The 14,051-nt window shown below is 43.3% G+C and overlaps 1 protein-coding gene across 13 annotated transcripts in view; it reads left to right on the forward strand.

Annotated features, from left to right (window-relative positions):
• VEPH1 (ventricular zone expressed PH domain containing 1) overlaps positions 1 to 14,051 on the forward strand; it is a 186,993-nt gene that overhangs the window by 85,395 nt on the left and 87,547 nt on the right. The window lies entirely within an intron of this gene.

Here is a 14,051-nt window from a genome sequence, read left to right on the forward strand (position 1 = left end):
AATGTATATTATACACACAAGTTAACAAAGAACATTATTAGATGTAAGTAGCACACAGTAGATTATGGGCTGGATTCTTACTCAGGATGAATTAGAAAGAAGGCATACATTTTTAACAATGAAGGTAATTAACTATTGAAACAAACTACTAAGGGTGGTGGAGGATTCTCCATTCCTTGATGTCTTTAGATCAAGACAGGATGCCTTTCTGGAAGATATACTTTAGCCAAAAACAAGTTATTGGGTTCAACAGAGTAACTGGATTAAATTCTATGGCCTGTGTTAGACAGGAGGTCAGATTAGATGATTTAATGGTCCCTTCTGGTCTTAAAATCTGTAAATAATACCATATACTGTGAACAGTCCCATTGATTTCAGTGTGGCTGTTTCTGGAGTAAGATACTATTTGATGTTTGTGAGGGTAGAAACGTCTGGCCCTACAGTACTCTAGTTATACAGAATTTAAATTGTTTTTGTTGACCACAACATAAAATGTGTGTAAACTTCTTAGGGCAAAATATATCCCATATGGTACTTTCTTGAAGAACATGGATATGTGCACAGTGTGTGGATACCCCTGCATATGGATAACCCAGGAACGAATGATTCTGATTACACTATAATAAAAGGAGGAGCATAGAGTATAAGCGAGCTGTCTTGCTTCTGTGCCACATAAGCTGATAGGATCGTCAATGGGATGTTTTTTCACTAGGATGACCATATCTTGGTGTCTTGGATTGCTCTACTGAAACCATGGGTTTTGTCTAGGATTGCATGACTGGAAATCTGGCTACTGATAGTAATCCATTTCAGATACCCTTAGAAACCCCTCAGCCACTCCCATCTCATAAGTCCCATGGAAGTGCCCTAGCTACATCCTTCCCCTTGCAGCTGCCCACCTATTTTCCCTCCCGTTTCACCAAGCTCCACTGCACCTCCCTTACCACAACTGCAGCAATGGTGACTTCAGAGATCAGCTGTCTCTGTGCTGTGCACACCTTTCTCTCTTCATGAACAGTGAATTTCTGTGCTTCCACAGTATGAATTATAGGCTATTTTCTGGATTGGAAAAATCCCAGAATCCCTCATGCAGTAGTGTCCAGAATCACTTTGCATACTGACAGGCAGCTAGACAGAGGAAAGATAGCCTTGTGGTGAAGGCTCTAGCCTGAGACCTGCGTTCAAGATCTTAATCTGCCACAGACTTCCTGTAAAATCGTGGGCCTCTCTGTGCCTCAGTTTCCCATATGTAAAATGGGGATAAATAGTACTTCCCTATTTCCCAGGATTGTTGTGAGGATAAGTACATTAGAGATTATGAGGTGCTCTGATAGAATGGTAATGGATGCCACACAAATACCGTAGGTAGTGCATTGAGGTCGACACAAGAACAGCTGTGCCGCAAAATGAACAGTAGGGTGGTCAAGAGGATATTGGAGGTCACTGCAAGAACATTAGTGGCATAGTCATGTGGGAAGCCAGAAGAATAGGATGAAGGGGAAAGAGGGAAGAAAGTCAGGATGAGCAAAAGTGACAAGGTCTTTCAGAGCAGGGGGAAGGAGAAATGGACATATTCCTCTATCCCATCCCCTCCATTTAGTGACCCGTGACCTTTACCAATACCTGCCACCACACAGCTCCTACAACTTTGCAACTTCCCAGAGGTCAAAATCCTTCCAAATTGTCTCTTAACTGGACGTTCCACAGCTGCTTAAACCCTCCAGTGTGTACTCCCTTCCCTTACAAAATCTTAACGCAGGAATCTCAGTCTGGTACTTCCAAAACCTGATCACCTGAATTTTCACTTAAGCTGGAAACACATCATTCAAAAGTATCAGAAGCAACAATGACAGCAGGTGCCCATAACCCATAAGAATTTGTTCCAACAGTACTTTATTCCTGTATATCCCTTAACACGTTAAACATGAACTGACATGATTTCTCCCCAACCCCAACAAATCAAATTTCCCTGGTAGAGCACAGAGCTTCCTGTGGGTCCAGAAGGAACTTCTTGGGAAGGTCTTAGAGAAGAAGTGGTGAAGATCACCACTTAGCAAACTCTCTTTATCTAGGCTGTAGTTTTGAATTCTAGAAGTGAGGGCCTGGCTGGCCATCACTACCTCACATACTTGTAAATAATCTAGTTGCCTCTGCTGGTGCTGTAGGTAAAGTGTCCTAGAAGTTCGTCATCTGTATGAAGAAGCTTTGCCACAATTTTCATTTTGTCTGCCATTTTCCTTAACTTTTTTTAAAAATCAGTGTCCCTAAGTCCTAACGCTAAATACTTTTCCTGGATATAGGCATGGAATAACCTTGACGTCAGTGGGAATTCCATACAGGGATCCAAATGCAGAATTTATATCCTAGTATTTAGCAGTTTAAAGGTTTGTAGAAAAGTCTACCTTCCTCACTTCTTTCAGCACCTTGAAAATGTCAATCAACGCCCCTCTGAACCACCTTTCTTCTAGTGAGTTTGACAGTGGGTCTAACTCTATTCAAGCCAGTCAAATGGGAATAACTCCACTGAAGTTAGTGGTATTATACCAGTCTAAAACTAGTGTGAAGAGAATCAGGCCCATGTTTCTAACTTTACGTTACTCTTCCTAGCAAGGATGTGGATAATGGATAGTGGCTGATCATTCATTCATTCATTCATTCTCTTTGTATCCTGACATGAATAAATACATAGATTGACTTACCATATGTACTGTGATAGACCCAGACCAGTTGGGTACAACAAAGTAGTCTTATTGGGATCCAGGAAGTGGGCGGACAAAGCCTGCCCACTGCTAAAGGATCCCACCCCCAGCCTAAGGAGGGGGGGGTCCACAGGACCTGGAAAAAGTAGTCCTATTGGGATCCAGGATGTGGGCGGGCAGAGCTCGTCCACTACAAAGGATCCCCCCCAGCCTAAGGGGGGGGGGTCCACAGGACCTGGAAAAAGTAGTCCTATTGGGATCCAGGATGTGGGCGGGCAGAGCTCGTCCACTACAAAGGATCCCCCCCCAGCCTAAGGGGGGGGTCCACAGGACCTGGAAAAAGTAGTCCTATTGGGATCCAGGACGTGGGCGGGCAGAGCTCGTCCACTACAAAGGATCCCCCCCCCAGCCTAAGGGCGGGGGTCCACAGGACCTGGAAAAAGTAGTCCTATTGGGATCCAGGACGTGGGCGGGCAGAGCTCGTCCACTACAAAGGATCCCCCCCCCAGCCTAAGGGGGGGGTCTACAGGACCTGGAAAAAGTAGTAGAAGGCAGATCTATTGGCCACTGGATCAGCAGTTTTCAGTTCCCTGACTGACCAGAGCAGGGGCTGCTCCAGGCTAATGAGAACACCTGACTCCAATTAACCTGCAAAGAGTCAGGTGAGGCCACTAAGGTAATTTGAACACCTGATTCTAATTAAGGCCCTTCTGATACTATAAAAGGGCTCACTCCAGTCAGGCTTAGGAGAGCTAGGGAGAGGAAGTGTGGCTGAAGGGCTGGTTAATGAAGACATCCTTAAGCCATTAGTAAGGGAGTTCTAAGGTGAAGAAGAGAGAAGCAGGAGAACTGTGGGGGAAGTGGCCCAGGGAAATGTTGGCTGTCAACAGTTGCTGCCATTAGGGTCCCTGGGCTAGAACCCAGGATAGAGGGTGAGCCTGGGTTCCCCCCAACCTGCCACTACAGAAACACCTTCTGGGAGGGGAAAACAGGCCCCTGTCAGGACAGGCAGCTAAACTGTTTGGGAATAAGCCCATAGGGACAACAGAGACTGGGAGTTGTATCACCAACCTTCTTGCTGGCTTATGATGAAAAGGGTTCAGTAGACTGTAACCTTAGCCCTAGAGAGAGAAGAGCTATGTGGAGGGTCACAGTGAGCCTCTGAGGCTAGCATAAACTTCCTAGAAGTGCAGGACCCATGGGGACAAGGTCAGCGCTCTGCCACAATACATATGGCAAAGAGTCCTGTGGCACCTTATAGACTAGCAGATGTATTGGAGCATAAGCTTTCGTGGGTGAATACCAACTTCATCAGATGTCTATAAGGTACCACAGGACTCCTTGCTGCTTTTACAGATCCAGACTAACACGGCTACCCCTCTGATACTTGACATATATATATGTGTTTCTCTACTCTATTACACTGTTCTGTGTTTTGACCAAGTTTCTTTACTATTGGCTTGCACACTCTGTGTGCATTTCAGTCTTTGCATAGCTGTATTTGTGCTTTACAACATGTGTTTTGCAGACTCCTTATTGATTTATACACTCAGCCAGTAGTATTACTCAGTCTCTATGGATTGTAATATATTTCTTTATATGGTATTTCAAAATCACTGTAATATTGATTTGTACATTGGACTTTACAGTCTTAAAAGGACACTGAGGTTTAAAACTGTGGGGTCAGATCCTCAGCTGGTACATATTGTCAGTTTACACTAGCTGAGGAGCTGCCCCTACATTTTGAACAAACAAACAAACAATCATCATTTTCCTCAGCTGTTATCACATTTTGTAAGGTGCAGTGCATTCTGAGGTGTTCAGACCCAAAGATTGTTCAGATTTTGAACTGAATCTGTTCAAATGATTTACACCCTAGGAATAGGAGGTGTGGTGGCTGGAGGTTAAGGTGCTTGACTACACTCCAGAAGGTCATGGGTTTGCATCTTGCTTGATCTCACACTGAAAAGCCACCTCCAATTCACATAGCTGCAAAATGGATACCTGATCCATCAGGTTAGGGCAGTCAAAGGTGGCTGGACACAAGGCTGGCCACTTCAGTAACCTTGTGTACTGTTGTCTATGAAATGGATGTGCCTTAACTACATCAGCCTGAAAATTCATTGAGGGGAACTTCGATGCAAAATGAAGCTGGATGGCTGCCTTGATTGTGGAGAGGGCCTGAGACCATGGTCAAGTTCAGGCCAGGGTTGCAAGTGCCTAAGGTCAAAAATAGAACAACATTGATGTGTTGGCATGAGTGAATATTTGAAGCTAAGCTCCACATTTTGGTATAGTGTCAGAAGGAAGTCCTCTGAAACCTACAAAATTAATTGATTTGGGTTTGCTTCCATTTGGGGTTGAATATTTGGTTCACTTGTTGTTTAAGTTGAACCAGTTTCCCATGTTTGCTTCTTTTCCATACCTTATATGCCTTTTAGACATTCCTGTATATTATGTCCATCACTTCACCCTTATTTAACCGTCTGAATTTTTCATTGAAAATTCTCACCATATTTATCACACCATTTTACCCTTTATTAAACAAAGCAAAGTAGTTTTCAGCAGCTCAGACTTCTCCAGATGCTTTGTGATCTTGTATATTATCAGTGTTCAAGGATCTTGCTTACCTCAAAGGCCAGATTCCCTGGTCTATAACTTCCTGAGGACTCCCCCATCCCTTTATTAAGTTTAAGTTTATGTTAGCTAGAATTTCCAGCCACCTCAGTTTCTCTGTAAGTCGAGTGATTAAGAATAGGATACTCAACATTGACTCCTGGGTATGGTTCAGACTGTTCACTGACCCTGCTGTGTGCCCTTTGAAAGATCACTCTAACACTCCGTCTCCAAAAAGAAAAGGAGTACTTGTGGCACCTTAGAGACTAACCAATTTATTAGAGCATAAGCTTTCGTGAGCTACAGCTCACTTCCTCAGATGCATATCGTGGAAACTGCAGCAGGCTTTATATATACACAGAGAATATGAAACAATACCTACTTCCACCCCACTGTCCTGCTGGTAATAGCTTATCTAAAGTGATCATCAGGTGGGCCATTTCCAGCACAAATCCAGGTTTTCTCACCCTCCACCCCCCCACACAAATTCACTCTCCTGCTGGTGATAGCCCATCCAAAGTGACAACTCTTTACACAATGTGCATGACAATCAAGTTGGGCTATTTCCTGCACAAATCCAGGTTTTCTCACATCCCCCCCACCCCCATACACACACAAACTCACTCTCCTGCTGGTAATAGCTCATTCAAACTGACCACTCTTCAAGTTTAAATCCAAGTTAAACCAGAACATCTGGGGGAGGGGGGTAGGAAAAAACAAGAGGAAACAGGCTACCTTGCATAATGACTTAGCCACTCCCAGTCTCTATTTAAGCCTAAATTAATAGTATCCAATTTGCAAATGAATTCCAATTCAGCAGTTTCTCGCTGGAGTCTGGATTTGAAGTTTTTTTGTTTTAAGATAGCGACCTTCATGTCTGTGATTGCGTGACCAGAGAGATTGAAGTGTTCTCCGACTGGTTTATGAACGTTATAATTCTTGACATCTGATTTGTGTCCATTTATTCTTTTACGTAGAGACTGTCCAGTTTGACCAATGTATATGGCAGAGGGGCATTGCTGGCACATGATGGCATATATCACATTGGTGGATGTGCAGGTGAACGAGCCTCTGATAGTGTGGCTGATGTTATTAGGCCCTGTGATGGTGTCCCCTGAATAGATATGTGGGCACAATTGGCAACGGGCTTTGTTGCAAGGATAAGTTCCTGGGTTAGTGGTTCTGTTGTGTGGTATGTGGTTGCTGGTGAGTATTTGCTTCAGGTTGCGGGGCTGTCTGTAGGCAAGGACTGGCCTGTCTCCCAAGATTTGTGAGAGTGTTGGGTCATCCTTTAGGATAGGTTGTAGATCCTTAATAATGCGTTGGAGGGGTTTTAGTTGGGGGCTGAAGGTGACGGCTAGTGGCGTTCTGTTATTTTCTTTGTTAGGCCTGTCCTGTAGTAGGTAACTTCTGGGAACTCTTCTGGCTCTATCAATCTGTTTCTTTACTTCTGCAGGTGGGTATTGTAGTTGTAAGAAAGCTTGACAGAGATCTTGTAGGTGTTTGTCTCTGTCTGAGGGGTTGGAGCAAATGCGGTTGTATCGCAGAGCTTGGCTGTAGACGATGGATCGTGTGGTGTGGTCAGGGTGAAAGCTGGAGGCATGCAGGTAGGAATAGCGGTCAGTAGGTTTCCGGTATAGGGTGGTGTTTATGTGACCATTGTTTATTAGCACTGTAGTGTCCAGGAAGTGGATCTCTTGTGTGGACTGGACCAGGCTGAGGTTGGTGGTGGGATGGAAATTGTTGAAATCATGGTGGAATTCCTCAAGGGCTTCTTTTCCATGGGTCCAGATGATGAAGATGTCATCAATATAGCGCAAGTAGAGTAGGGGCTTTAGGGGACGAGAGCTGAGGAAGCGTTGTTCTAAATCAGCCATAAAAATGTTGGCATACTGTGGGGCCATGCGGGTACCCATAGCAGTGCCACTGATCTGAAGGTATACATTGTCCCCAAATGTGAAGCAGTTATGGGTAAGGACAAAGTCACAAAGTTCAGCTACCAGGTTAGCCGTGACAGTATCGGGGATAGTGTTCTTGACGGCTTGTAGTCCATCTTTGTGTGGAATGTTGGTGTAGAGGGCTTCTACATCCATAGTGGCCAGGATGGTGTTATCAGGAAGATCACCGATGGATTGAAGTTTCCTCAGGAAGTCAGTGGTGTCTCGAAGGTAGCTGGGAGTGCTGGTAGCGTAGGGCCTGAGGAGGGAGTCTACATAGCCAGACAATCCTGCTGTCAGGGTGCCAATGCCTGAGATGATGGGGCGCCCAGGATTTCCAGGTTTATGGATCTTGGGTAGTAGATAGAATATCCCAGGTCGGGGTTCCAGGGGTGTGTCTGTGCGGATTTGATCTTGTGCTTTTTCAGGAAGTTTCTTGAGCAAATGCTGTAGTTGCTTTTGGTAACTCTCAGTGGGATCAGAGGGTAATGGCTTGTAGAAACTCGTGTTGGAGAGCTGCCGAGCAGCCTCTTGTTCATATTCCGACCTATTCATGATGACAACAGCACCTCCTTTATCAGCCTTTTTGATTATGATGTCAGAGTTGTTTCTGAGGCTGTGGATGGCATTGCGTTCCGCATGGCTGAGGTTATGGGGCAAGTGATGCTGCTTTTCCACAATTTCAGCCCGTGCACGTCGGCGGAAGCACTCTATGTAGAAGTCCAGTCTGCTGTTTCGACCTTCAGGAGGAGTCCACCTAGAATCCCTCTTTCTGTAGTGTTGGTAGGGAGAACTCTGTGGATTAGTATGCTGTTCAGAGGTATTTTGGAAATATTCCTTGAGTCGGAGACATCGAAAATAGGATTCTAGGTCACCACAGAACTGTATCATGTTCGTGGGGGTGGAGGGGCAGAAGGAGAGGCCCCGAGATAGAACAGCTGCTTCTGCTGGGCTGAGAGTATAGTTGGATAGGTTAACAATATTGCTAGGTGGGTTGAGGGAACCATTGCTGTGGCCCCTTGTAGCATGTAGTAGTTTAGAAAGTTTAGTGTCCTTTTTCTTTTGTAGAGAAGCAAAGTGTGCGTTGTAAATGGCTTGTCTAGTTTTAATAAAATCCAGCCACGAGGAAGCTTGTGTGGAAGGTTGGTTTTTTATGAGAGTATCCATTTTTGAGAGCTCATTCTTAATCTTTCCCTGTTTGCTGTAGAGGATGTTGATCAGGTGATTCCGCAGATAAGCTATTACCAGCAGGACAGTGGGGTGGGAGTAGGTATTGTTTCATATTCTCTGTGTATATATAAAGCCTGCTGCAGTTTCCACGATATGCATCTGAGGAAGTGAGCTGTAGCTCACGAAAGCTTATGCTCTAATAAATTGGTTAGTCTCTAAGGTGCCACAAGTCCTCCTTTTCTTTTTGCGAATACAGACTAACACGGCTGTTACTCTGAACTCTGTCTCCATTTACCCATCTAGAAAAATAGGGGTAATAACAAGTGTAGTAAAGCACTTTGAGATCCCTAGGTTAAAGGTGCTATACCAGCAGGAAATACTATCTTTATCTTCAGTGTCTTTCAGAGTAAATTCAATGAGGACTACAGCAAATTAGCTTAGAGCTGAAACTACCTTTATTTTTTTTTTAGAGATTTTAGCATAGACTATTCCTCCAGTCCCAGTGCAAGACTCACAGCCATCGACTGGGCTTACTGCGTAGTCTTACCGGTTACCACTTAGGATGATTGCATCTCTGACGTTAGTCCCCTTATTTATGCCATTACCATCACCCTTATTCTACACATTCGTGTCCTAGGAACATAGGAATTGCCCTAGCAGATCAGACTAGCAATCCATCTAGTGCAGACCCTGTCTTTGAAATTGGCTAGTACCACATGCTCCACATTCCAACCCACCTTTTTCTCTTTTTTTCTCATGCTCTCTCTGCTGTGCCTAACAATTCCTTGCTATACCCATACAACTGCAGTTGTCGGTTTACAATTGGTGAAGGAAGGACAATGTTTCCTCTCTTGCGTTACTGCCGTTTCAGATAATTGATATAATAATACTACCTCTAATACCCGCATCCCAAATTATTACAGGTAACTTGTGTGGCAGGTGACCCATCAGAAAGAAAACATTTGAGTGCCTGTATATGGAGGACATTTTAGAATCTGCACATCTCTGGCCAGCTGTTAAACTTTTTTTTCTAGGGTCAGAGCTTAGGGAGTTCTAATGTATCATTCAAAGGCAAGCTTGGTATTGACTTAATATAAAAATCAGATTGGAAATGTAATGCCATTCAACAAAAATATGAAAATATTATAACATTCTGTATATGCTGTGCCAGTTGTAAGTCATTTCTGATTCTTGGTAGTTCTACAGGATAAAATATAAACAGCAAAAATTGTATAGGATTTATGACAGAAATTCCTTAAAGTGGTGGTGGTGGGGGGAATCTAGTTTGCAGTGCTCTGAACCTAAATCTGGGGGTTGTTATGTTTTATGCTGAATTGAGAGATAATTGGTACCATATGACAGACTAGATGGAAAAGATCACAGCTCCCCTGCAGTGTTTGCCTCTGCACTCTTTTGATACATTTAAACATGCCATAAGCCAAACACTGATTTAGAACACATGGGCCTTTGCTAATTCACTATGACCACAAAGTTACAGAGACACAGGCCAATGTTTCTAGACATATTTTTGGCTATGCCAAAATGCATTCGTTGGCATCATATTATTTGGGACTAGTATTAAGCCCCAGACTCATCCAAAATCTAAAAATGTATGCATTGTGAAAATTGAAGTGTTAGTATACAGAATGGCTTTGTTGTGGGCATTGATTATGGTTGTCAGGTTTCTAGTGGAATGCCAGCTCTGCAAGGACTGTAATAGAAGCATTAACACACTCCTGCCTGCAGCCTGCACAGATGTGTGATCATAGTGAAAACTAGCAAATCAAGTGCATTTTCATTCTAGTACAGTAATTGGAAGCATTAATTTAAGCATAGGAAATTAACTAATCTCTAGGTGGATCTTGCTTGGCAAGGGGCTAATTCCCTGTGAGGGATTTGGGGCACTGTGCTGCAAAGGAAACAGGAATTCTGGCTGCTGGGAGGTGAGTTAGATCTGGACTCTTAGGAGGAGCCAGTGAAGAGGTCATGTTTAGCTATTCCACCTGGAAGCAGGCAGGGCACACCCTGACTGTTTTGTAGAAGCAATGCACACATTGCTCTATCCAAGGACAAGGGCTAGATATGAACCATGAGAACTTGATTGTTTGGACAGCAACTGTGGGAGGCTTTCTTAGCCTGGGCTCAAGGCCTGAGAACCAGGATTGTAGTAGATAAAGGATGGTAACTAAGTATATTAATCAACGTCATACATTCCTTTGGGTAGCAGTGTGTAATGCTTAGGGGGAGAAATATAATAAAAGGAGAAGGTGGAAGGAGGGGGGGCGGAACAGCCCATCTCCGCTGACCAGCCTGCTTGCTTGCATAAAGCTGTGTTCTGTCTCATCACTGAACCGCCACAAGCCAGTACTGATGCAACCAGCCTCTCCACTGACTGGAACTATATTTTTCCCCCAGCCAGCATGGCTGGGATAACCTGCTTGCTCCTGATGCTAGTTCTTGACCCCTCCCTTGGTTCATGGACCAGATAGGGTAAAGCAGGCTTCACTGAAAGGTAAGACAGGAGATAGGGAGGAATTGGCATCAAGTCCAGAGTAGAGAGGGCCTGGGGCTTAAAGTAGGGAAGGTGGGTAAAGCAGCCCTTTGGAGGAAGAGGAGGGTTTCTGTTGCAGGGTAGAGGGGAGTGCGGAGAGGCTATGGAATTGTGAGAGCTCTTCCTTCCTTTAGGAGAAGGACAGGAAGGCAATTGGACTGGAATCAGGAGAAAGAAAACACAGTCAGCAAGGATGTTCCTCAAAGGGAGTCCGAACAAGTTACCGTAAGCAGCAACAACAAAACAGCAGGCTCTCCCAGTCTGGGATGCAAACCAACCCTAGGCCTCTGGGTCCAGAGCCCTGCTTCTCTCTCTATCTCCGTCAGCAATGAGTCCTCACTGGCTTTGGGTAGATGCTCTTTTGAGCTGGTGGTTCATTATAAATAGAAATCAGATAAACATGCTTCAGCTTTGAAGATGGGACCCTGCAACAAAGATGCCTTATCACTGCCTGTTTCCACTTGGTATGCAACTGACATAGACTTTTCAGTGTAATGGGGTTGGGGGGGGGGGGCAGGGGAGGAAGAAAAAGCATTATAAAGCTAAACAGATCCATATGTTTCCAGATGTGGCTTTTGCCATTCATATTCAGAGAACCAAGTTTACTACACTAAAAGTGGAGTTTGCCCTTCTGGATGCCAATATAACCATATCTTATCCAGGAACATTTCAGGTGAGTATACTGGAGGTGAAATATCTCTGCCTCAGTTGCGACAACACACAATAATCTGCCAAACTGACAAACTGCTAGTGCTCAAAATCAAGTTGAAGAACAAAGGGCTTCTCTTAAGGACACTTAAAATGCCCTTTTCCCTTATTCTTTTCTAAAAATGTATTCTATTGTTTCCATCTTCAAAACAAAAGCAATGAGATAGGTAAAGGAAAGCAGTGAAGGGGGAAATGATTTAAAACTGCAGTTTTGAAAAATTTCACTGCTTATGGTTGCTTCTGTTTCCTTGTTAAAGACTTGATCCTGCAAATACTTATGTATGTGCATAAATGAAATTTACTCATCACAGTAAAGTTAAACTAGTGGGACTAGTCACACGAAGTTATGCACAGACATAGGTGTTTGCAAGATCAGGGTCTAATATTCTCCCTAATCCAATGACCAGTTAAACTGAGCTAAATATCAAGCAGTGACTCTAATGACCTTACATTGCTAACTTATTTTGCTTTTTTTCCCTAGGCCAGTCACTGAATGATTAATTATGTTAAAAACTGTAATATATCTGCTCCTGTGTCTTGCAAAAACAAAATGATGGTTATTGCTTTGCTAACAGTTTGAGATCTTCAGACAGATGTGGTGAAATATTTTTTGACTGGGGTTAGTGGGCCTGGCTTAATGTAGCTTTGCTGTTGCACTGAGTTATGATATATATTTACAATCTGATCCCTATTGAAGTCAACGGGGAGTTTCCCCATTTGCTTCAGCGGGTCTTGGGTTAGGTCTTTAATTATTCCCTTTGATATCCTTTATCATTGTAGTTGTGGTTCATCAATTATTTATATTTTCCATTGTCTCTGCATACGTGTTTTGCATGGTGTTAAATCCATTATTCCTACATTTTTTGGTGTAGCTGTTTGAACCAAAATCCTTTACATATATGACTATGCCTCTACGCAGAGGCAAGGGTCCCATACTCTTAAATTTTAGGGGGGAGGTTATTAATATGAATGTGACATAACTGACAGCCATCCAGCTGTTCAGTCTAATACATAAAATACTCACCAGTAAAATTATATATGTATAAGCTCCTTGTAAAATGAATCAAAACTATGGGATTGTCCTCACTGCAGGGTTCACTCACGTTTTTATTTGGGTGTTGCTCCTAACCCCAGCTTCCATCCACACACACAACCTCTCACCTAAGTGTGGTGCTGCTTACACTGGAACTACCTGTCCAGACTGGCATATAGGTTAACACCTGAGTGCTGCTTCCACTTGGGCTGGTAACCTGCTCACATTGCAGTGTGGATGCAGGCTAAATCCCTTGAGTGCTGTCCTCTAAAGTCTTCCTACAATTCCTATGTACCCCAAAGGCAGACAAGTTCTCAATTCATTGGGAAAGAATCACCGAGCAGGCTCATCTTACTGTAGCACTAAGAACACCAGAAGTCCCCCAGACATCACCCCAGATGTCCTAGCACCTTACATCAGTGAGTGTAGCAGCACAGTAGCAGTAGTGGAGTGACTTTGCGGAGTGGTGGCTCATGACCATGTTAGACCAACCTGGGCCCTCACACCCAAGTGCGGATCACCAAACTAATTCTGCAGTGAGGACATACCCTATGTCAAGTTGTCTTGTCCCTGACCTTCCCCTCCCTCCCAATGCAGTGTCTTTTGGCCTAATAGCAAGTACATGGAATCTTAAACAATCTTGTCTCAAGTATATATTAACTTATCATCTATCCTCCAACTCCTTGAGCCAGTATTCTTAAAATAGTCATAAGATAAGTTAGTCTCTGCTTTGAATCATCTGGGTTTTTTCACAGTAACAGCTTTTAAGAATCCATTTAGTATAGAGGTGTCTGTAGAGTCACTAATCTAAAGGTTGAGTTGGTGTTTCCATAAACATTGATTTACGTCAGTTGCGGCAGGTTATTAAGAGAGATGGAAGCTGGTTCAAATTGCTAAAAATTTCCTTTCTATTTTTAGAAGTGACAATTAATTTTATAGTGTTAAACTAGTTCTAGTATAAACCAGTTTCAGGGGTTTTAAAATATAAGATATAATATCATCATCAAGGAAATTTGTGACTTTTTCCCTTCCTTTTCCATTACACATTTTTGGCCAATTATTTTAAAGAGATGCAGAGCCATCCTTGCTGTATTAGCACTTCATTGCTTTAAATAACATCAAAAGAAAGTTATGCCGATCTTGAATTACTGGCATTTGGCGTGATTCTGATTTCTTAAATGTTGGGCAACTTGCTTCAAAACAATTGCCTTTTGTTGACAAGGATTACATATGTATTATTGTATCTCACTGATAACATGCAGTTTAGGGACAAACTCATCATCTTCATCGGTGCAAAGCCAGAGTGAATTGTTTGGAGTCTTCATGTGGGGAACACC

The sequence above is a fragment of the Lepidochelys kempii genome, chromosome 9 (genome assembly GCF_965140265.1).
Source record: "Lepidochelys kempii isolate rLepKem1 chromosome 9, rLepKem1.hap2, whole genome shotgun sequence".
NCBI classification, from domain to species: Eukaryota; Metazoa; Chordata; order Testudines; family Cheloniidae; genus Lepidochelys; species Lepidochelys kempii.